Genomic DNA, 24,010 nt, shown 5'->3' with positions numbered 1-24,010 from the left:
AGATGTGCACAGCTGCTGTCATCACTGTGGGCCTCTTCTGGGGGGGACTGGAAGTGGCTGGCACCTCCTCTCTGGCAACGTTGTGTGGGGGTCCTGTGGGGATGTAAATGCAGTGTTATTGTTTCTGCGTGTGGCATCTTGTGAATGGGTATATTTCCCTCTATGGTTGTTATTACCAAGACAGCTTTGGCTTGTGTGAGTTGTGATTTGGTTGGCTAAGTGATTGTCACTAGTGTCCATGCTGTGGTGATGGGTGTTCATGCAGGTCTGTGATGGGGGTCCATGCATTGGTGTTGCATGCAGGGTAGGGGTAGGTGTTTGTGATGGCATGCAGGTAGGGTGGGGGATAAAGTTGTACAAATTTGACTTACCAGAGTACAGTCCTCCTGCACTCCTGCCAGGCCCTCAGGATACATGATCGCCAAGACTTGCTCCTCCCATGTTGTTAGTTGTGGGGGAGGAGGTGGGGGTCCACCGCCAGTCCTCTGTACAGCTATCTGGTGTCTTGCAACCACGGAACATACCTTCCCCCATAGGTCATTCCACCTCGTCCTGATGTCATCCCTGGTTCTGGGGTGCTGTTGCACGACGTTGACCCTGTCCAAACTCTCCGCCATAGCTCCATCTTCCTAGTAATGGATGTCTGCTGCACCTGTGATCCGAATAGCTGTGGCTCTACTATGTTTTCCTCCACCATTACCCTTAGCTTCTCCTCAGAGAACCTGGGGTGTCTTTGTGGTGCCATGGGTGTATTGTGAGTGGTGTGCGTGTGGATGTGTGGGGTGATGTGTTGGGGTGTGTGCTGTGAGGTGCGTGGATGGTGTATGGGTGATGGTGTTTTGTGGCTCTGATTCAGTGGGTGCTCCTGGCTTGTCTCTCTCTCTCTCACTTGCCAAAATCTTTGGGTCGTACAGGGTTGTGGGTAGTGTGTGTTTTATAGTGGTGTGGGTGTGGTGTGTAAATGTGTGTATGTGTATCAGGTGTGTGTGGTTTGAATTGTCCAATGTGGCACTGTTTTGTTAGGTTGTGTGCATTTTGAGCACAGGGGTCTGTACCGCCAATGATTTACCGCGGTTGAATGTCCGCCGCAGTGATTTGTGGGTTATGATGCTGTGGTCGTATTTCTGTTGGTTTAACGGTGGGAGTTTTGGTACTGCCAGCTTATCACTGACCTTTGGGCTGGCGGACTTGTGTGTGTATCTGTATAGTGGTGGATTTCTGTGTGGGTCATATTACCCGTAGCGGTATACCGCCGTGGTCCTGGTATGTTGGCGGCAGTCAGCATGGCGGTAAGCAGCACTTACCGCCAATGTCATAATGAGGGCCCACGTGAGTGCCTGTAAAAAACACATGCACAGGAGCCTGTGCTTGTTTTCTTTTAATTGTTTGCCGCAAATTCACAAATATTGCAAACTCATGGCAAAAAAAATATTTAAAAAAATATTTTTTTGATCTGGTGATGTCCCTCGGGCACCCCCCCCCCCCACCATTGCTAAGGGGTCAGGGTGTCTCTACCCTGGCCCCTTTTATTTTATTTTTGCTGTATTTTCTGAGACTCAGCTCAAGCGGAGCCCCAGGATGGCTGCCGATACTTCCTAGTCTGTCGTGTTGGCAGCCAATCAGAGCTGTGCATTTCCCTGCATTATTTTGTCTTTCGTCAATGATACTAAAGAGAGGTGGTTGATGCCTAGCGACGCACATCTGTAACTAATAACAACAAAGGTAGTATGTCATTAATAAATCCTGTGGCGGGTGCCAGCCTGGTGCAAGAAACCCAACCACCACGGGTTTCGGGGTGCACACAAACAGGGGTGGATGTAAACAAACACCTATGTCATGCGCTGTACATTACAGAATCTAAGAAAAGTAGCACCCAGGGCACTCCAAAAACATGAGTCCAAGAATGGAAAGCTTTGTGTGAAACGTTTTAATCCTTGGTGATCGGTAGTAAATCGTAGTTATAAGATGTTCAAGTCCACATATAAACAAGTATATACGAATTAAAGAAACAGTCTGAATCCTCAGAATGAACAGGTATATAAGAGAAACAAAACAGCCAACACGTGTTTCGTCCTCACTGACTTTTTCGCTTTATCAGGCGCTGCGGGAGAGTACATACACGTTTCTTCGCTTGCCCTCTCGGAGTCTACGGGGCGGCACAGTTCTACAGGCAGGGTCTACTTAGACCTTACAATTATTGTATGTCCCTCACTATGGATATACCACTGGATACAGTATCATGACGCATAAGGAATACCTGTCCCCTACATTGATGGAACGCGCCTTTTACCATTTTGGACTTCTCAATATTTAATCACATTTTTGCCTTGAAAAAGTCCGTGAGGACGAAACACGTGTTGGCTGTTTTGTTTCTCTTATATACCTGTTCATTTTGAGGATTCAGACTGTTTCTTTAACTCGTATATACTTTTTTATATGTGGACTTGAACATCTTATAACTACGATTTACTACCGATCACCAAGGATTAAAACGTTTCACACAAAGCTTTCCATTCTTGGACTCATGTTTTTGGAGTGCCCTGGGTGCTACTTTTCTTAGATTATTTTGTCTTTGTTCATAACTACTCGATGGCCAGAGATATACAAACCTGAATTTTCCTAAATTTCTCAACAACTATTGAATCCACTGACACTGTTTTACCATCATGTTCCATGAACTGAACTATTGAACTCCAAATAAACAAAAGTGTAATCTGTGTACTGACAGCTAGCTATCTGTCAAATTTGGTGTAATTCTGTTCAGTGATTTGGCTTGTAGCTGCAACACTTCTTTAGGAAAGTTTATGAAGATTCATCAAATGGTGCTAAAGTTGTAGGCATATCAAAATATGCTTTTTGTATGGAAACATGGTCCTAACTATAACTACCTAGTGGCGACCAGCACTAGGTTTTATATATATATATATATACAGTATATATACATATATATATATATATATATATCAATGGATATTATGAGCGAAATATAGTAAATAATTAGTACAATTGTCAATTCTTATTTTACAGTTACATGTTATACTGCCAGTACTGGGTTCTGGAATATGTTGAAGCTACTCAACTATGGTTAGGTGATTTTATATGTTTTACCTCCAACTTGGATTTAGTCTTGTTTGAGTGACTCTGGAGTACTGAATAACTAAATAACTAGATTTTATTATGGTACTTTGTGTTCATGCATATTACTTACGCACATGCCCCAGCCAAAGACAGAACTATTATAAGTATTATGAAGTGGAATCTAGCTTGAATTACATGACATATTAATGTAACTTTGTATTCTGCCACTGCAGACTAAACTTCCATTAACATTATGAATTCAATTCAACTGACTTTAATAAAGCTACAGGTTGTTAATGACCCAGTAGCTAACTGCATCCCCCTATAAGGCTATACAATATTGATCTGAAGGTTAACTCTGTCAAGGCATAGTTTGGAGGCAGGTGAAGAGAGGCACTTGAGGCTTTGTCTACAGTGCAGTTGTTCAAGTAAAAGCCAGAAGCAACCATAGCTGTGCACTTGACCTGCCATATCTGTCAACGGCTTTCAGTGACTGCAGAGGACAACTCAGGAACTTCCCTATCACTTTTTAGGCTGTAGACCACGTTCAGTCCTTGACATTTAGCTGTGACTGGCTCTGGTGATCACCACTTTTGAGGGCATTGGTGAGGTGAATATTGAGGTGCAGGCAAGCAACGTTGATTGGGCTAAAATTACTCCTTCCCAGCCATGTGGCATAGCATAACCTGCTCCTGCTTCAAAAAGGATCCAATGCACAGAATTAACAAAATCAAGGACACAGGGTTAATGACACAGGGTTAATTGTACAAGATTAATCAATATGTATAGCAGGGCAATACAGGATTGAAGATACATTGATAAGGGTACATAGGAATGAGTGCAGGGTTTGTATACATGGTTCAGTGCTAGATACAGGGTAAAAGGTACAGGGTTGTGAATGCACTACTATAGGACAAAGGGTATATGATTGTCGGTACAAAGCAAATGGTTATTGGTACAGGATACATGAATAAGGGTACAGGGGTAAATGTACAATATTATTGTTTGTAGCTAAAGGATAACAACACAGGACAAGGGATGGAGGATAATGTATGGTTATGGGTACAAAGTGTAGTATCATGAGTGCATTTGTATGGTTAAAGGGCTAAGGGTACAGGGTAATGGGCACATAAACAAGGGTAGAAGTACAGGGGGCAGTGTTAATGATAAAGGGCTGTGGACACAGGACTATGGTTTAAGTGTCCAGGATGCATGGTTAGGTCTAAAGGGTTTATGTGTAAGGGTATGTGGTTATTAAAACTGGATTAAGAGTGCAGGACTAAAGGTACAGGGTTATTGACACAAGGACAAGAGTTATAGACACAGGGCAATGGCTAAAGGGTGCATGAATGTGGCTACAGGTCCAAGTGCCCATCTAAGTGTACACTGTCATGAACAAAGGGTTAACAGGTAAAATTACAGGCTTATAGGCACACCTTTATGGTGAAGGGCCAAATGTGTTTTGTATTGCAACATTTATATAATGCTTTATAACTCTGTATTGCATCAAAGTTCATTTTCATATGGTTTAGCAGCTACTTTACATGGGTGTTAATGATTGGAAGTTGTGTATTTGTTGTAAACCTATATGGGAAAAATTACGGGTGTTATGCATGAGTGAGAGGAGATGCTCCTATTTTGTTTAGGCGAGCCGCACCTAGCAGTGTGGCGAAGGAGAAGGTATGAGAGAAATTAATGCAGAATATGATGATAGTGTGGCCTGCGATATAAAGGCAGCTACTCTACACCTTGGTTGCCAGAAGAGCAATGGGTTATTGTGCGAGTTTATACCAAAAACGGAGCAATCATGAATGGCTCAGTAATCCATTTAGCAACATGTGCATAGCTTCCACGATTCTCAGGACCATGGTTAAAGTAGATAGTCCAGTTATGGTTTTTATTTTGCAGCCTAAGACCTGTGGTTTAATAACAGTTTAAACAACACTCCAGCTACCAAAATGAAAAATAACTTGGACTGGATCAACTAGTTGTACATGGACCTAGGAAAGCTAGTAGGAATTTATGTGGAATGCAAAAATGCTGTCATATCAGCAAAATGATGCCATATTGGCAAGAATAAAAGATCGGGACATGTTGTAAAGGCATTGATACTGCCTACCGCTGCATTAATACATCTCATGAGTAAGGAAAAAGTTGAAGAGCAGTTAGGGTTGGCACCCTAAGAAGACATTATGCAGTCTTTAAAAATCCCATATTCTACCTATTCCTGAAAGGATGAAGGAAGCCAGAAGTTTGACTAGAGGCTCATGCCAAGCCCCTCTCAAGCTCTCAAAGGTTTCCAAAAGTTCACAGTCCTAGTTGAGTCCTAGTTGGGTCTCTGTTCGGATGCTAGCCAGATTGTGTGGGTGAGAGATGAAGCTCCTATTCAGTTTCTGCCCTGGCGGCTCACACGTGTTTTGGCCCACCCTCCTGTTTTCTATCTAACCTGACCCATCCATACCAGCCTGATAGCTTTCTTTAAATCACAGGGACCCTTGATCGTCCTAGTTTACATTAGAAGGTGTCCAACTTGGCTTGTAGAATTCCCCTCTGACAACGTTCACGTTCTTTGTTAGCAGTCAATGGCATATCAAGGTAAAATAACATGTGCAGGAAACAGACTTGCCTTGTTTCCAGTGCTTCAGCTTGGACAGCAACATTGCATAGATTTGGTGCTTCTCAGTTTGTTCAATCTCTCTTGTTACCTGTGAATTTGATGTTTTTCCTTCAGGGCATCTCCAAATCAGTCTTTTTCTTCCCTGATAACTGATGACTGGGTCCTGCACCTATAATTATGGACTTGAGCAGAGAAATGGGTATTGTGGGGCATCGTATTACACATACATTTCCCCCTATAGTTCTGCCTCTGAATTTAATCACCTTGACCCTCACTAGTATATTGCTCATTGTTCCATTCTGCTACTGAAAGATTCCAGGGTAAATAGAATGACTGGTTATGTAATTTCTACTTCGTGTTATGCTCCAATAGATTCTGAAGTTGATGCAAGTTTCTACCTTGCAAAGGTAGTGCCTTTCATCTCTGGAAACTTTCCTGAGGCCACATTTTATGTTGTTTGAACTGTAAATAAAGATCTCTCCAAAGAAAGTCGGTGTTGACATAGGTGACTGCATCCATCTTATTGTTTTTCATCCATACTAATATGCGCAGTATAGCTGCGTACTTATTTATGACATGGTTGCTGTTATCTCTGTCATATACATACACCAAAATACTTTCCACATAGGACATACTGTGTTCATGAATCCATCCACACACTGGAGTCTAATGTCTAAGAGACTGAGTTCTCCTTGCTTTTCTCTTCAGATGTATATATAAGTGTAGCACAGGATGCAATAAGAGCTCAACTCTGGGCCCTAAGCATGACATCAAAATTCTACCAATATAGGCCACATAGCAGCCACATGCTCTTCCACTGATATTGTTCCCCTGCTTTCAGTCTACAAACATTGTTCAATATCTTGCTAAAGGTATGAAGCTCTATATAAATGTAGCTGTAATACAACGCAATATACAATATAACACTATACAAATGTCTCTAAATAAATACTTGAGATTGGATAAATATGTAGATTGCTGGCAGGGAAGGAGGACCAGACTGTGCACAATATGTTAGTTTACCTGCCATCTATATCCTTGCAGACCCGAACTAGCCTTTATCTCTGTCTTTGTTTCAGGTACTTTGAAGAAACCTTTGTGTTGTATACAGAGCTAATTAAAACACCAACACATTATCTGATGAATAGCAGAGCAGAGTTCTTTAGGAAGTAGGTCAGACTAAATATTAAGCAGAGGTCAGCAGAAGTTAGCAGGGGGATACAGGGCTGGAGTTCCTATGCCTTGGTATATAAAATCTGTACAATTTTGCATTCATTCAACAAAACGCCTTGTAGGTACATACATGTCGTATTTTGATAGCACTACAGGACCAAACAAAGTTTGATCTGTACAGTTCAAATGTTGATAGCATACATAGCATCACACAATGAAAGATGACTCTCTTCTAATCTGCCATAAACAGCTTTGTTTTCAAACTTGACCAAGAATGCCAGCCAGCATTGAACAATTTGCACACTGTGAAGTTGTTTAGAAATTCTTTCTGGTTGAAAATAGCCACTCCCTACAGTGTGGCAGTGAAATAACTATGCCCATGTTTTGCTATGAAACAGTGCCATGTTAATCTGGATTATGAAAGCATGAAATCACAAAGCAACAGGCACAGCACCAACAGAATTTTCAGACACTTATAGTGGGCATGTTCAGTCAGAGAAGTTCAAATTACACAGGTTTTCAAAGGCTTAGGATCGGCTAGATTATTATTTTAACATTTGACAATATCAGTGTGTGTCTTAACAGAATCACCGATTATGGTCCCTTTTTCATTTGAATATGTATAGTGTCACAGGACTCCTATCAAGTGGATAAGACTGCTGTTTTGGGGCAGCAACACCAGCATGTGTGGGAGACTGAGCCTATCCCACACCATCTGGTAGCTGTCGGCCTAACCAGTTTGGCTAGCTAGCGGCACCTCACCCAAACCCAAACCCAAAAGTAGAGGTGATCTGTGGCAGCCTGATGCATGATGCTCAGATTCCTCAGGGAAGTCGTGGTGGAACAGGCCCATTTCTCTCAGCTACATAAGCCTCATACCTGCAAAGGCAAACAGAAGCAGGATTTGGTTCAATACATTTATTGAAGCAACTGCATTCTACGTAAAGAAGCATGAATTGTGATTATTAGAAAGATGAAACAACACAATTTTCACTGTGACATGGAACATGAAACAGATAAAAGTCCCAGCTTTCTGTCATACTAATGAATCTAAAATCCCTACCTGCACTACTATAATCCTACATGATGGTGTTGGCAGTGTTTGCCCTCATCTGCTCTGTTCTGGTCTCTGCAAGGAAGCCCCATCCCCATTCCTTAATAATAAGCAGGGGGGTTGCCTGTTAGGCTGCTGTCAGTCATCCCTAGTGGATGTAGCAACAAGGCCAAGTTCAGCAGAGCTTCAACAACATGGTACAGCATGAGATGGCTGACTGGAATATCCCCTCTGACCTGGTTTGTGGAAGCTTGTTGTTAAATAACAAAATGTGTTGTTGCTCTGAGAACTGCCCTGATGTTATAATGCATCTTTTCTGTGTAGGTAGACATTGTAGACTCTTGGACAGGAAATAGTCAGAAAATTATCATGTACAGCCTTAGGCAGAGAACAAGATTAAGGGGGTCATTATGATCCCAGTGGGTGGCGATAATGTGGTGGTCGTACCGCCAACAGGCTGGCGGTACTTACTGCCACATTGTGACTGTGGCGGACCTGCAATGATAATACCGCTGATACCACCAGGCTGCTGTCAGCCTGCAGCATGTCGGTCCCGGCGGTTGTAACCCGCCAGGCACTGCTGCCCTGTGGAATATGAGTCCCCATCCGCCAGCCTGTCCATGGTGGTAAACACTGTCATGGAAAGGCTGGTGGTATGGGAGACTCAGGGGGGCCATTGGGGCCCCTACAGTGCCCATGCACTTGGCATGGGCACTGCAGGGGCCCCCATGCACAGGCCCATCGCGCATTCCACTGCCTGAAGTACGGGCAGTGGAACGCGCAATGGGTGCTGCTGCACCAGACGCACTTCAACATTGCCGCCGGATCGATTACAAGCTAGCATTCATGTTGTGGTAACTTTTCCGCTGGCCCAGCGGGTGGAAACGCTGTTTCCGTCCACTGTCCTAGAGGAATTATTGTAATAGGGCGCCAAACATACCGCCAGCACTGGCGGGATGTTGGCGCCGGTGGCTTAAAAAGACCGCCGAAGTTGTAATGACGGCCTAAATGTTGTGCAAAAGAACTAATAACAAATTATGTGTCGAAAGGGCAACTGATAAAAATAATGAAAAATCACTTCTAAAATGAAGCCATGCTGAAATAATAAAAATGAATAAATGAAATGAACTAAATAAAAGGGCACGGGCCAGAGGCAGAAGCTGAAATAAGTGTGTCCATGCAAAGCACAGAAAAACATCCCACAAGAATAGCAAATCTGGTCCTGTTGGACATTGAAAACTATACATTTTTTATATTTTTTTATGCCGTAAAAATATATTGGTGTGTGGGAAACCTTGTTTCTACACTGGATGGTTTTGATAGCTTGTGAAATATTGCATGTTTATTTTCCTTTACATGACACAGTAAAAAGGTGGCATTGCTCTGTGGGTCTTTTACTTAAGACCATGTCAGTGGAAGTGTTCATCTCACATACTGATTTCTTTACACCGCAACGCCAGGTGAGGTACACTTCGAAGTGTCATATTTCAGAACATGAACTCCATCATGTGATCAGCAAACATGCATATATTAAAATATTTGGCTGGGCGGCAATACCTTTTGTCAGCATTTGGGCAGGAGTGCCTTTATCAACGTGCTATGATACATATTTCATGCACACCTCGTACTTGCACAGATGGACTTGGCAAAAAGAGCTGTCTCCTTGATATAACTTTGTAAAAAACAGTTTTAATGTGCTTTGAATTGAAATCTGTAGAAGCTGCATTTTATTTATCATTGCGGTATGTTCCCCTTCAAAGATCGTTGTCATCAGCCTGCAAAGTATCTAATCTAGAAATCGTGTTTTTTCTAATCCTACTGGAATTGTCTGATATTATTACAATGCGCAATTTGTTAAGATCCTTTCCACACTGGCTCTGAGCAAAGTACTGCCCTCCATTGCTTGAAGCGCTAGCCTCACCCCAATTTCGTAAAGTGTTACGCCCCTTGAAGTTCAGGTTTAGCTGTGCCTCTGCTGAGGTGCTTCTAATGACATACCTTTACACTTCATCCTCATATTTCAACATCTACACATTTGCATTGTAACCTGGTGACATCTGGCAGTTTCAAAAGACAGCTTACAAAAGCAACGTGACATAAACTTACAAGGCACTCAGCAGACACACTCACAGGTAAAAATATGTTACACTCTGTAACTTGCTCACCTTCCTCTGTTTTCCCACTGTGGGGCAATAGAGCTTTGTAAGTCAGTCTCCGCCCAAAGCATGCACAGTAGGGCACTGATTTATTGAGGGCAGAAAGCCTATTAAGTAGTTCCAGTTCTGTTATTTTTAGAGGCACTCCCAACATTTCAATGTGTTAAAAACTGTTCTGGTAATAATTGCTGATGAAATATTTATTTATGTCATGAAATATTTAAAGGAGCTGTCTTTACACCGGAGTGTTTACAAATAATTATATGATATGGTACAACATTCAAGTGGAAAAAATCACACACGCATAGAGAAACAGACATTCAGTCAAGGGGAAAAAGAAACGAGACAAAGTAGAGAGGAGGCGGAAAGTCCACCAAGCAAGTGGCAAACAGCGAATAATTACTCTTTCTTAAATACATGTAAAATTGTGACTGCGTGCAAAATGGGTATAATCACGAACAGAACGACGTTCATTTTTGGGGCAGAAAGATGGAGACCCAATTACTTTTGAATTTTAGAAGTCAGCCAGGAGTACTCTACTTCCAGGGAGAAGCCCGAAGAACTGGCTTAATCCTGGAATTCAGTAGTAAACCAGGAGTACAAGAAGAATAAGTCACAGCCAAATCTTTGTTATTCGTATTTTGTCCTCAGTGCAACACCTTATATGTGATTGGAAGGTGATGTGGCATGAACACGTTCACTTTAATCAATAAAGGTAACACAGGAAAGAATTTTTGGTTTACCATAAAGGAAGGTGCTTATCCACACGGACTCTCATATTTTCCTTAAATGGTACTCTTAAATCAGAATAGAAAGCTGTCTCACAAGGCACATTACTTGTAAATCGCCGAACCAGAGAAGGCTTTTTGTGACAAAGAGGACATCACGTGAAGAGGGTTGACTTTAGTCACTATCACAAAATTGAATTTGTCTTGTAATGCGAGTTTAATTACCACATAACCTGCATGATATTAACCTCTGGGTTTTCAGACTGTGTGCTCTTCTAACATCGCCCTGGAGCTTGCTGAGTTAATAACACCGAGCACAATTACTGCATCGTGTAATCAGCAGGACAGAAATGACCCATGTAATTATACTTGCCCCTTACAAAGATGTAGGTGCTACAAACATGCTGACTGCAGGACTAAGCACCGTGTTTTGAATGTCTTTCCCTAGAGCATTGCCTGTAGAGGAGCAAATTAAGAAAATGACATTGTTTCAGTATTCACTGCAACAAAAATATCTCTTAAGGTGTTTAACTCGTCTCTAAATGTACAGGGCGGGACATTTGGTCTTGGTTAATGAGAAAAGAGCAGTCCCTATGCCTCCGCTAAGTACTTAAAAAATACCGATAAGAATTCGATCTATGACAATGTTTAACCATGAAAAGCAGTGCAGCAGCTAAAAAAGCAGGGTTATTGATGATCAAGATGCAGTTTGCTCGACTTCTCAACGAACACAAATCTGGGCCAGACAGAGTAAAAAAGACCCAAAATAAGAGTAAATGTACTCCAGCTCGGACCTGAAGTAAGTCTAACCCCAGAAATGGCCAACCTCTGGAATTGGAAGATCCTGCTATAGAAAATATTTGGAGGGCGGACTTAAAATAAAAACGCATTGGAAGCAATGTTACTTTAAATTATTTATTTCAACTATTCAAGTATATAGTTATATTTCATTTAATGTTAAAAATAGCTCAAAATAAAACATTTTAATGTATTTATTTCCAAATATATTAGTAACCTTGATGGAGTTTAAAAATTAATGTAACATTAATTGGTATTAAAATATCATTAAGTTACTGTGAAATAATTATATACATTACTTTTTATACAAATATATTTTTTTACTGTATGTGGGAATTCTTTCATTTAAACTTCAGAAAAATTATTTTACTTTACTTCATTCAAAATAATTACGTTTCAAATTTAAATCAAGTTATTAGTGTTGTAACGTTTCATTTTATTCTCATTTAACTTCAGTCATTGAATAAGAAATTATTTAACATAGTCTTAACTTATAGATGTTATTTAAACCTGTATTTATTATTTTTCTAGTCTCTACACTTTGCTTACTAATTTCGATCACTAGTCTCTACATTTTGCTTACTAATTTCGATCACTAGGATTAGTACTTAAAATTTCTATGGAAACAGACAAAGATATTATTGCTCAAAGTGATACACAGTGAGCTGTATTTTTGAAGAATAAATAGTAATCTGCAATTTTGATTTGAGTGCATGACATTCTTTTGAATTAATATACTTTTTAAACAGGCAACTGAAATACACCTGTCAATAACTTTACTTGACCTAACTTAATTCACCTTTCTTCTTCTATATAATAATTTCGAAATGGCACCTTATGAAGATTTACAACTCCGATGAAATCAACACTAGTACTTGATTTGAGATGAGTTCATGGATAACGTTATTTCTAACTTGTATCTCTCAATTTCATGAAATGAATACCCCATTCTGTCTTACTTAGATATGTTTGATAAGACTTCAGTGTATAACTATTAGGAGTGGCTACTAATCTTTTTGCAGGCAATATTTTTACAGCAGGAGGCACTCTAGCTTCCCTACGCCCTTTCTCTGAAGAGGGTAGGCACCAGGTAAAGGTATTTCATTCCCCACAACCCACCCATCTCGCCTGACCGTCCTACCAAGGGGCTACCCATATGAAGACAAATGGCTATCTGCTAGAGTGTGGATCAAGGCATCTAGCCTCGAGCGTATATTCATTCCACGCAGGCAGACTGGCGGTCAACCCCATCTCATCTCAGCACCACCTGAAACACTCCAAAATAACATCACAAGACTTTGGTGCATCAGTACACGAAATACATCAGTCATACAGAGAAAATGCAGTGAAAAAACCGTGAAGAAAACAAGACTTTTAAGCATCCTCCAGTAGAAATGCGGTTAGTTTTGCTTCGAACAAACATTGAACCATTAATCAATTTGCTAGTATCACTTCTCCTGAAACAGTCATTCGTATTCAAATAAGTGAACTGTCATTAACAGCGAGGGCTTATATAAAATATAATTTTGACATAAAACAGGGACATTTGTTCTAGCCTACATTCATAGAAGAAAAAAATATGGGACTAAGATTGCAGGCAGTGCCCGGCCGTGCATTTTTATCCATTTTTAAAAATGCTTTAGAAACAGAAAACCGTTTCATAAATGTAATGCCCTTCAGTGCTGCTTGTCAAACTGTAAGGACTTTGAGCCTCATTTATTAGTAATTGGCGCAGCGCGGTGCCGCAAGCAATATTTCTACGCCAAGCTGAGTAATTCCCAAAATGCAGGAATGCACCATATTTTCAAGAATATGGCGCATCCCCGTGTTTACCCCTGCGCCAGTGCTAAATCAGCTGCCTAGTGCCAATGCAGGCACCCTTGTGCCATGGTGGAAGGATGCATGCATTGCAGGGATGATTGTTTATGTGTGGGAAGGGACACCTTCCTGCACATAAACAGTCATTAATGGTGATTGCTCCTTCTATGTGTGCTGCACAATGCAGTGCACACAGAAAGAGCACAAAACGAGAAGAAAAAAAGTATTTATCTTTGTTACACCACTCTAATCCTACCCTTCGGGAGGCATTAGTTATTTGTGCTGCCTCAGGCCTATGATTTCTTGTAAATCTGGGGCAGCATCAAAAAGCAATGGGTCTTGCGTGGGTATGCCCACAGCAATACCCACTGCATGCTCATTGGCTTCAGAGAACTGAGTGGGGCGGCCCATACTTACAAGTCAGTGTTACTCCACAAAAAGTGGTTTAATGTCACCTTGTAAAGATGGAGTAGGCCACAGCACCACTGGAGCTTCACTAAAAGTGATGCTTTGGTGGTGCAAGGGCCTCATAAATGAGGTCCCTTGTGTTTTCTTGTAATACCCAGCCTCTCACCGAGCAAAAAAGACCTACAACTTCCCAATATATATCTCAATTTTAAAATTTAATGGGGGTTTCTTCTCTGCCTGTAAGAAGAGAAAATGAGATAGCAATTTACTGTATTCTTTCTCTCACATACACTCTTAATGTGGTTGGAACAGTAACATTTGCTCACTGCCAACAAGCTCTGTAATGCTCTTGCATTGTACTGGGGAACTCAACTGAAGCACGTTCAATATGGGGCTATAATCCATGACTGTACCATTCTTCTTTTCTTCAGATAATTGAGCACACACGGATCCAACCTTTAGTAGTTAATGGCATCACCCATCAATATGCATAATACGCAGACATTTGTTCAGTTCATTACGAGTAGTTAACTTATCCACTCATGAAACTTTCTAATCTCTCTTCCACAATTAGTCGTGGTGATTGCCATACGAAATTACCCTCTGGTCCTACGGCTATTGAGTACTTCAGTCTTATTACTGGGGTTTGTTTTTTAACTTTATCCTCAGCACAGGCTAGGATTCTACCCACCATGGCATTATCAACACTTGAATAATGACATCACAGGAGACAAATCCCTGAGGAAATTGTGACTCCTCAACAGTAAAGAATAGACATTTTGGCCCTCATTTGGATCTTGGCAGTAAAAACCGCCTGCCACCGCGGTGACAGCTGGCTAAAGACTGTCGCCGCGGCTACCAGCCATCTGCCAGATTATGACCACAGCCAGATTTCTGCCAGAAGGATGGCGGAAATATGGCTGTGGCCATGTCAGCTAGTGGCGGTAAGGTGGCACTGCTGCCAGCAACAGAACAATGCCAGTAGACCACCGCCAGCCATATTATAAGAAATAATATGGCCTGGTGGTGTTCTGCTGGCGGATGCTGCAGCTGGCAGCAGTGCCCGTCCCGTCTCCTGCCAGAGGACCCCCTGGACACAGGTAAGTGGGTGCTCTGACAGGGGAGGGGGGCAGTGGGTGTTGTTTGTGTGTGGTGGTGTGTGTGTATGTCTGTGCATGCGTATATGCGGATGTGTGTTACGTGTTGTATGTGTGTGCTTGTCTGTCGGTGTGAGTGCTTGTATGTTGAGTTGTGTGAATGCGTGTCTGCGTGTATGTATGTATGTAAGTGTGTGAGCAGATGTGTGTTTGAATGGATGTATCCAGGCGTGGCTGAATGTGGGAATGGGTGTGTGTATGCATGTGTGCATGTGTGAAGGGAGGGGTGTGAATGAAGGGGGGTCTGGAGAGGAAGAGGGGGGTGGAGGAAAATCTGGAGAGGGGGTGGGGAAGACCCTGTCACTGATAGTGCCTACCGCCATGGTTTTCGTGTTGGTAAGGAAGCCACGAAAACCGTGGCAGAAGGCGGGTCATGATCCTGCAGGCACTACAGTGATGGCCGCTGGGCTGGAGATTGGTATCTCCAGTCCGGCGTCCGTTACCACCATGGCGGTCGCCAAACTGCCAATGTCATAATATGGTGGAAGTACCTGGCAGTACTTTCCGCCATATTACCACCGATCTCTGGGGTCATAATGAGGGCCTTTATGTTTAACAGTGTTTATTCCAAATTCAACTACACATACCATTGCCTGGACCCATATACCTGGGGAGCCACATTATCAAGTGATGCAAGAACATTTTGTATAAATGAACCAACCTCCCACCGCACACCGCAGGTCAGAATCTCTTAACACAATGGGGTCTGGTATGTAGTATGTTTAGTACTAATGCATTATTCCTAACATTTTATAAGATGATGCTCATATCCCTACATGCATAGGTCTCCTCTCGTTCTATATTCTTCTATATTTTTAGCCCCCCACTTCAGAGATCTCTGCACTTTTAAGTAAACATTCTGGTAGTAAATGTGAGAGGGACAGAGGGGAGTGGATGGAAAATGGGGATACACACATCTTATGGGGCAATGTTAAGGAAGGAGGAAGGAGGTGTTGAGGGAGGGTTAGTGATGGGTTTAAGGATGGACAAACACCCACCCACAAGCCAGCAAGCCAACTGCTGTTCACAAACTGTTCTTCTATAGTCACTTCAGATAAAAGGGTCCCAAAAAATGTAGGAGATGTATGCAAGCTCGCAGCTGAAGTAAGCACAGCACAACACATTAACAATCACTGGTACTGCAACACCCTACCCTAGAAATAAATATGGTAAGGGAATTAAAAATAAAATCCTGTAAGAAATAATGTTAAACTAAACTAAACTATTTAAGCTATTTACAAATATAAATACTTTCTAAATGAATATTAAAAAAATAAGTAAAACAATAATTATTTAATTTTAAGATACTTCATTAACCTTTTAATTAAATTCCATTTAATCAATTCTCTACTCCACTTTCAACCAACTAATGCACCTGCCTACATGTGAAAAGTTATTAGTAGTATCTGTACACTTGTAAATTAGATTCCACACCTGAATTCAGGGGGTGGAGACATGTAAGTCTACAATTTGTATTAAATGTACACTTGTAAATGGTGAATAACCAAACATGGTAAATTTATTACAAAGTATAAAAGTTAACTTACACATGTATATTTGCTCACTTGTAAATTTATCTTTGTGAATAGTCCCTAACGCATTTTGAAGAGTGTATTCACAACCTGCAGAAGCAGTTGTGCCTTTTATTTCACCTCGCTGTGACCTAAGGCAACCATTGGAGAGTCTAAAATCTATGTTGTGGCAGGATCTTGGAGACGTCATCTTGTATGTGGTATAGTACTGTAAGATATCTTGGGGAAGATAGCTCCTTGTACTCATGTGCTAATCATACTGTAGAGGGACACCAACTTGTTTATTAAGATTTTATAACAGACACGCAGCTGGAGCATCATGCTTTGGGGCACACCCGGGAAATGGTGGCTGGCTCGATACATGGCTTACTAAAGCACTGACATATAATACCCAAGATCCTTTTTTGGCAATGCAGACATTATGGGAGAGAGATATGGGGCAGTACTTTACAGCAAAGGAGTGGGACAGAGCACTACACTACCCACATAAATACTGAATGAATGCTAAGTTCCAATATATTCAGCACAACATTTTGCATAGAGCCTATCCCACCCCAGTAAATTTGCACAAAATGTTTGGCTCTCCCTCCCACTGCCGTAGGTGCTGGGTGCCAAACGGCAATTGGTCAACATGTTCTGGAGCTGCCCTGAGGTGCCATCAAGATGGAGAGAGGTCACATAAGCACTTTCCAAAATAACGGGGTGGGATGATATACTCACCATGGAGAGTGTTATGTTAAACCTGTACAAGAAATGGAAAACCCAAAAAGCCACCAATAGATTCATTGACCTAGGATTACAGCGGCAAGAACTGTATAACAATGCATTGGAAAGTGAGCACCATCCCACCCATGCAGCAGTGGTGCATAGTGACTTTAAAATGGGGCAAGGCTGAGACTGTCGCACTGTGCTGCAAAGAAGTCCAGGGAAAAGCAAAGCGAAAGCAGCTAACATGGATTCCGCTGCTGTGTCTACTCTGTCCTGTAGTTTTTTGTGGTCTTTCTGTAGAACGCCCATATTTACCACCAATGTGTCACACCAGGGAGGATTGGTTGTCCAGTATTGCCTGCAAGAGCTCAGAGAATTTCTCAGACTCTTCCTGTAACGTCTTCTCCCTGGTAGTGGTTGGGGGTCCCAATTAAGTCTTTGACATGTTGACTGATGACTGAAGGTGTCCCTCCCTGACTTTAGCATTCTATGGTTTTACCATTGCTTTACTCAATCTTCACCCATTAGGTCTTTCACCATAGAAGGTCTTGGTTTAAGTTGAGTGTAAATCTGAGTCCATCTCCACACCACTGACCGCCAGTCGCTCGCCCAGACTCTACGGGTTGTGATAGCCAGGTCTCGAATGAGAAAGCACCTATGGCCAACCCTTAAAGCACCTTACTGGCACTGAAGTTAGTGAGGCAGTCAGGTCCGCCAAATGCTGCATGTGTGCCCTTGATCCTTGAGGCCTTTCAAAGAAGCAGGATCCCCTTCATCACTCACCCCCTCGGAAGAAGTCACACTCTAACCAGCGAATTTCACACCACATCTAAAATGCCACTTTCTTCATCAGTTACTTGAGCTAGGACATTCTCTAGGTTTCTCTGCCTCTGGTATTCCCCGATTGGGGTCCTACCTGCCAAGTCATGGTCCAGGGGTGGTTGAGAGGTCATAAATCGGCCTACGCAAGATTCAGCTGATAGCACCCTATGTCAAATCCATTGGATTTCCAGCCCTGGCCACACACCATCTGTAGCCCTCGACAGGGAGGCCATAAGATATTTACAGAATCTTGCTACAGGGCCACAGAGCTCTGCTTTATGTGACCGCTCTAGGTTCCATGTTGATCACTCCACCAGGACATCACTGATTGTCACAAGATATATTGGCAAAAGTGCAAAGTATTTAAGGTGATGGAAAAATATTAATATCATAATCTTTTTGGTATGATCTTCACAAGCAATATTATTTAAATTAAATATTAATTTGGATATGAAAATATTTCTGATGTATTTGTTGAGTAATTATTCTTTTATTTTCAATTTAATAGGAAAACTACAGCTTAACAAGATTCATTGGGGGTCATTACGACCCTGGCGGAACAAGTCCGCCAGGGCCGTGGGACGCGGTGGCACCGCCGACAGGCCGGCGGTGCCCCGCGGGGCATTCTGACCGCGGCGGCTCAGCCGCGGTCAGAGAAGGGAAACCGGCGGTCTCCCGCCGGTTTCCCGCTGCCCCAAAGGAATCCTCCAAGCCGGCGCAGCATGCTGCGCCGGCATGGGGATTCCGACTCCCCCTCCCGCCATCCAGTTCCTGGCGGTTCTCCCGCCGGGAACCGGATGGCGGGAGGGGGAGTCGCGGGGCCCCTGGGGGCCCCTGCCGTGCCCATGCCTATGGCATGGGCACGGCAGGGGCCCCCGTAAGAGGGCCCCTAAAAGTATTTCAGTGTCTGCAAAGCAGACACTGAAATACGCGACGGGTGCAACTGCACCCGTCGCACCTTCCCACTCCGCCGGCTCTATTACGAGCCGGCGTCATCGTGGGAAGGGAGTTTTCCCCTGGGCTGGCGGGCGGTCTTGTGAAGACCGCCCGCCAGCCCAGGGGAAAACTCGGAATACCCTCCGCGGTCTTACGACCGCGGAGCGGTATTTCGGAGGGGGGAAGCCTGGCGGGCGGCCTCCGCCGCCCGCCAGGCTCGGAATGAGGGCCATTGTGTCTCATTGATATTGAAGGGGGAAGTTGTCTTGGCGGTAAATAAATCTGCAATAGACAGGTTTATTTAGTCAGATAGGAAAAGGATTGACAGCAGCAAACATATTTGGATTGAGGAAAACAGGGGATACTTTGACAATTAATGTATTATCACTAATTGTGATTTTAAAGTTTGCAGCTCATGTATCTATTCTGATAGAGATTGACATGTATGCTTATTAATAGGTAAAGTCCAGGTCATGTTAGTGTTAGTAAGTAAGTAGTCCTTTATTGTTTTGATTAATTAAAATCAAATTAAGAGCAATAAAAAATACAAGTCATTAAAACATATAACAGAAGTTTTCTTAATGTGATGCTGTGAGAAGGACCCTTTGCTCTAGCTCAGAGTTCCACGATGATATTTGCTGCCTGTTTTAAGCGGGGAACAGATGGCCATTTGGCATACTGTCAATCAGAATGTGGGGATAAAAAGAAAGGGGCCTGCATAGGTAATAAACATAATTACAGCAAGGTTGCAGGGCAGCACCTCCATTATGGAGCCAGTGCCTTGGTTATTGAGTGTGTGCAGGTTGGCTGGTTGCTTTCTTTATGGCCTGGTCCACGCCCTGTAATTATTTTGATGTTTGAGATATTACACTTGGGTCCTTTGTGTTTAGGGAGACTATTATTGCTTGTCTGCAGGAGCGAATGCCTGCCTGGTTCCAGAAGGTCCTAAGCCAGCAGCGCCACAGATTAAGGGTTGAGTTGCAGAGGCAAAGGATGTGGATGTCTTCCTTTGAGTGGTCACATAACCTGCAGGAGGTTTTATCTGCCTCTGCAGATAGAACCCATACCCAGGGTGCTGCTTACATGTTATTTGGGAGAGCACCTAGGTGATATTTTAGAAATGATCCATCAATTCTACTGTTTAAAGCCTCGCTCAGGTATGCTTGTGGACTTAGCTGCATGTAAATGTTTGACACCATCCATGTGTGGTGGAGGTTTGTGAGGGAAGCCTTGTCCTGTATTGTGAGGCTATTCTCCATATTCAGACAGTTGTCTTTTTAAGTGACTAAAATGTGGATGATGTGGATCATAACTGAGCAAGTTCAAGTCGGTTGATGGACTCTCTAAGAAATTTCACAGCTGCTGAATGGGTTTTATTAATTTCCAGCCAGATGTTGTAGTTTAATGAGTTCCCTTCAGCTGACTTGAGCCTATTGCACATGATGACAAAGTCTATACTTCTGGCCATTGTTTGTTTTATAAGTCTGAATCCTAGCCTGATCTGGGCTGGCAAGGTGTATCTGGGAAGTGAGTCAAATATGCTTTTTTAAGCAAATGTTGAGGTTTGCAGCAGAAACTGGGTCCACACAAGCCACACCTCCCTGGACTCCTCCGGTTGTCTGGTTTTAAAAAATATCTGTGTTTGGTAGGTTTCCCTAGACGAAGGCCGCTTTCGGGACTAAAAACGCAGGCGCCTCCCACCCCTAGAAACACAGGTAGTTTTATAATAGATCATTTTGATGTGTCCACGTCCTTCTGTGATGTTCCAAACACTACAATTGTTAAAAGAAATGCACTTGGGTTATGTTAAAACAACCCCTCACCCACCAACCAAGTTGGTGGCATGCTTCATCATCGGGGGTCCAACCGATACACCTAGCATGTGACGGGTGTGCTTCAACACCTGATTACAGCGGAGCACATGTTTTTCATTTTTACCACACATACTGGTTGGCTTTGACACAAGGGTGGTTCAGTAGATCAGATTTTATAAACAAAAGATTTTACAAAAATGAAATGCACTGGTAATAACTGAAATGCCAAAAAAATGACCCAATGACTCACAGCTTGTTAGCTGTAAAGCCGTGATAAGGCACCAACCACTTTACAGTCCATTCACACACCTTTCATACATGATATGCACAAGACCATTCATGCCGCCAGCCGCAGGCACAGCACATTACCACACTTGCATCAACAGACAGCACCATTCAAGGGCCCATCACTTTCATACACCCACATGCCTGACACAGCAATCACACCAGCTGATGGGAGTGTGTGGACTGGCCTTTGGCTAGCAGTATGTTGCACTGGCCAACAGCAAGTCACTATTTACACCGCCAGCCAAGCGCCACTTCACGCACATCACCATCAACAAAGAAACACTAACTAATTATAAGTAAGTACAAAATTACAAACACAAAAGCTCTAACTAAATACATAACAGTAATGCCAACCATGAAACTGAACATATGAAAATATAAAACAGGCAGTTTGCACTCCTGGGCCCGTATTTATACTTTTTTTAGCGCCGCATTTGCGCCGCTTTTTGACGCAAAACGGCGCAAACCTACAAAATACAATGGTATTTTGCAAGTTTGCGCCGTTTTTGCGTCAAAAAACGACGCAAATGCGGCGCAAAAAAAGTATAAATACGGGCCCTGGTATTTTCCCCCAAATTTTCTTTTATTTGGTTTGGTAACTCCTGAAACAGCCGGCCACACACAGCGCAGGCTTTGAAGGGCAATCGGGGCAGTACATCCCATTTTTCCTCTGGGTACCTCTTTGGACACAGAGGCCCTCATTACGACCCTGGCGGTTTGTAACCGCCAGGGCCGCTGGACGCGGAGGCACCGCTGACAGGCCGGCGGTGCCCCGCGGGGCATTCTGACCGCGGCGGCTTAGCCGCGGTCAGAGAAGGGAAACCGGCGGTCTCCCGCCGGTTTCCCGCTGCCCCCAAGGAATCCTCCAAGCCGGCGCAGCTTGCTGCGCCGGCTTGGGGATTCCGACTCCCCCTCCCGCCATCCAGTTCCTGGCGGTTCTCCCGCCGGGAACCGGATGGCGGGAGGGGGAGTCGCGGGGCCCCTGGGGGCCCCTGCAGTGCCCATGCCAACGGCATGGGCACTGCGGGGGCCCCCGTAAGAGGGCCCCAAAATGTATTTCACTGTCTGCCTTGCAGACAGTGAAATACGCGACGGGTGCAACAGCACCCGTCGCACCTTCCCACTCCGCCGGCTCTATTACGAGCCGGCATCCTCGTGGGAAGGGAGTTTTTCCCTGGGCTGGCGGGCGGTCTTTTGGAGACCGCCCGCCAGCCCAGGGAAAAACTCACAATACCCTCCGCGGTCTTCTGACCGCGGAGCGGTATTACGGAGGGCGGAATTCTGGCGGGCGGCCTCCGCCGTCCGCCGGAGTCATAATGAGGGCCAGAATCTCTATTTCTTAGCAAGAAAGTCTTTTTAGGGAGTAGGAGGAATCAGATCAGGAAATTGGCGATCTTCCAATCTAGCCAGATCCTCCACCACTGCTACTCTAGGAACTTTTGCATGATCCACCACAACAAGGCCCTCTATCACTGACTCCTGAAATTTAACAAATGTCATCCTTGACTCAGGGGAACATTCCTTGAACACAATAAAAGCATTAAAGGTTGCTAAATTAAACAAATGGGCTGCCAACTTTTTGTACCACATGTAAGCCTTACAAACAGCAGTGTAAGATTCCAACCTCTCATCTAATCTATCAACACCACCAATGTGCTTATTGTAGTCTAAAATGCACACAGGTTTGCACACTTCAGCAGCGTGACCCCAAACAGCCACAGGTGAAGTACTCTCATCATGGATGGTAGTTAGCATGTAGTTATCCCTCCTGTCTGCAAATATCAGAGCTAGCAGCTCATCATTGCGCAAAGCACTGCACTGACCTTTCTCAAGTTTTTTACAGACATGCGCCCTTCAATAGCCTTTCTGGATAGAGTGGATTGTGCCACAAGTGACAGTGTCACTTTGAACAATTCCTTACACAACTGCACTCCAGTGTAGAAGTTATCTACATACAAATGGTGACCTTTGGTAAACAGTCGTCTACCAAGTTCCCACACAATTTTCTCACTAACTCCAAAAGTGGAACCCCTGCCAGTGTAGACCCTGAAATTATAAACATATCCTGTACTACTTTCAGACAGCATATACAATTTAATTCGATACCGTGCCCTCTTGCTAGGAACGTACAGTCCAAAAACCAAATGTCCCTTCAAAAGGTCCAAAGACTCATCCACACTTATTTCTTTGCCTGGAACATAAACCTCTGAAAACCAATCTACAAGGTGATCAAGGAGTGGCCTAATTGTAAAAACACGGTCATAATCAGGGTGATCTCGTGGCAAGGCTAAAGCTTTGTCAACAAAATGCAACATCCAAAGAAGAAGCAAACACTGATTACGAGTCATGGTTGCAGGAAATATAGCCGTTGCCATCAAGGGATTAGTAGACCAATAAGAAGGCAGTAATGGCTTCCTTATCAACCCCATCAAAAAAGTCAAACCCAAGAACTTTTTCATCTTTTCCAGAATTGTGGGAATCCACTGGGTAGCTCTATACTGTGGCCTAAGTCTGGCAGCGCTGTCTCTCAAATACTGCTATGCATACAAATTAGTCTGCTCAACAATCTCTTCCAAAAAAAACATTGTCCATAAACAACTCAAAGAAATTGACAGGTAAAAGGTTTTCTGTATTCGCTCTTCACTCTGGGAGACCAGTAAAGGCAGGCAACTGTGGCTGCTCCATGTTTGGGGCAACCCAGAGTTCAAGTCTTCCAATGGGAAACCTTTCAGCCGCAGGCTGCTGCACTACAGGCACATCAGTGTCCTCCTCTAAATCAGGCACTTCATCTGCACTGAGAGTGGCTTCCTCATCAGAAGATTCCTCTCAGACAGAAAATTCACTGCCAGAATCTCCCTCTTCCGCCTCTGCCTCAGATGCAGAGTCAGTCTCATAATTATGATCAGAAGATGACTCAAAAAGC

The sequence above is a fragment of the Pleurodeles waltl genome, chromosome 12 (genome assembly GCF_031143425.1).
Source record: "Pleurodeles waltl isolate 20211129_DDA chromosome 12, aPleWal1.hap1.20221129, whole genome shotgun sequence".
Taxonomy (NCBI): domain Eukaryota; kingdom Metazoa; phylum Chordata; class Amphibia; order Caudata; family Salamandridae; genus Pleurodeles; species Pleurodeles waltl.
Note: the sequence above shows the minus strand (reverse complement) of the source record.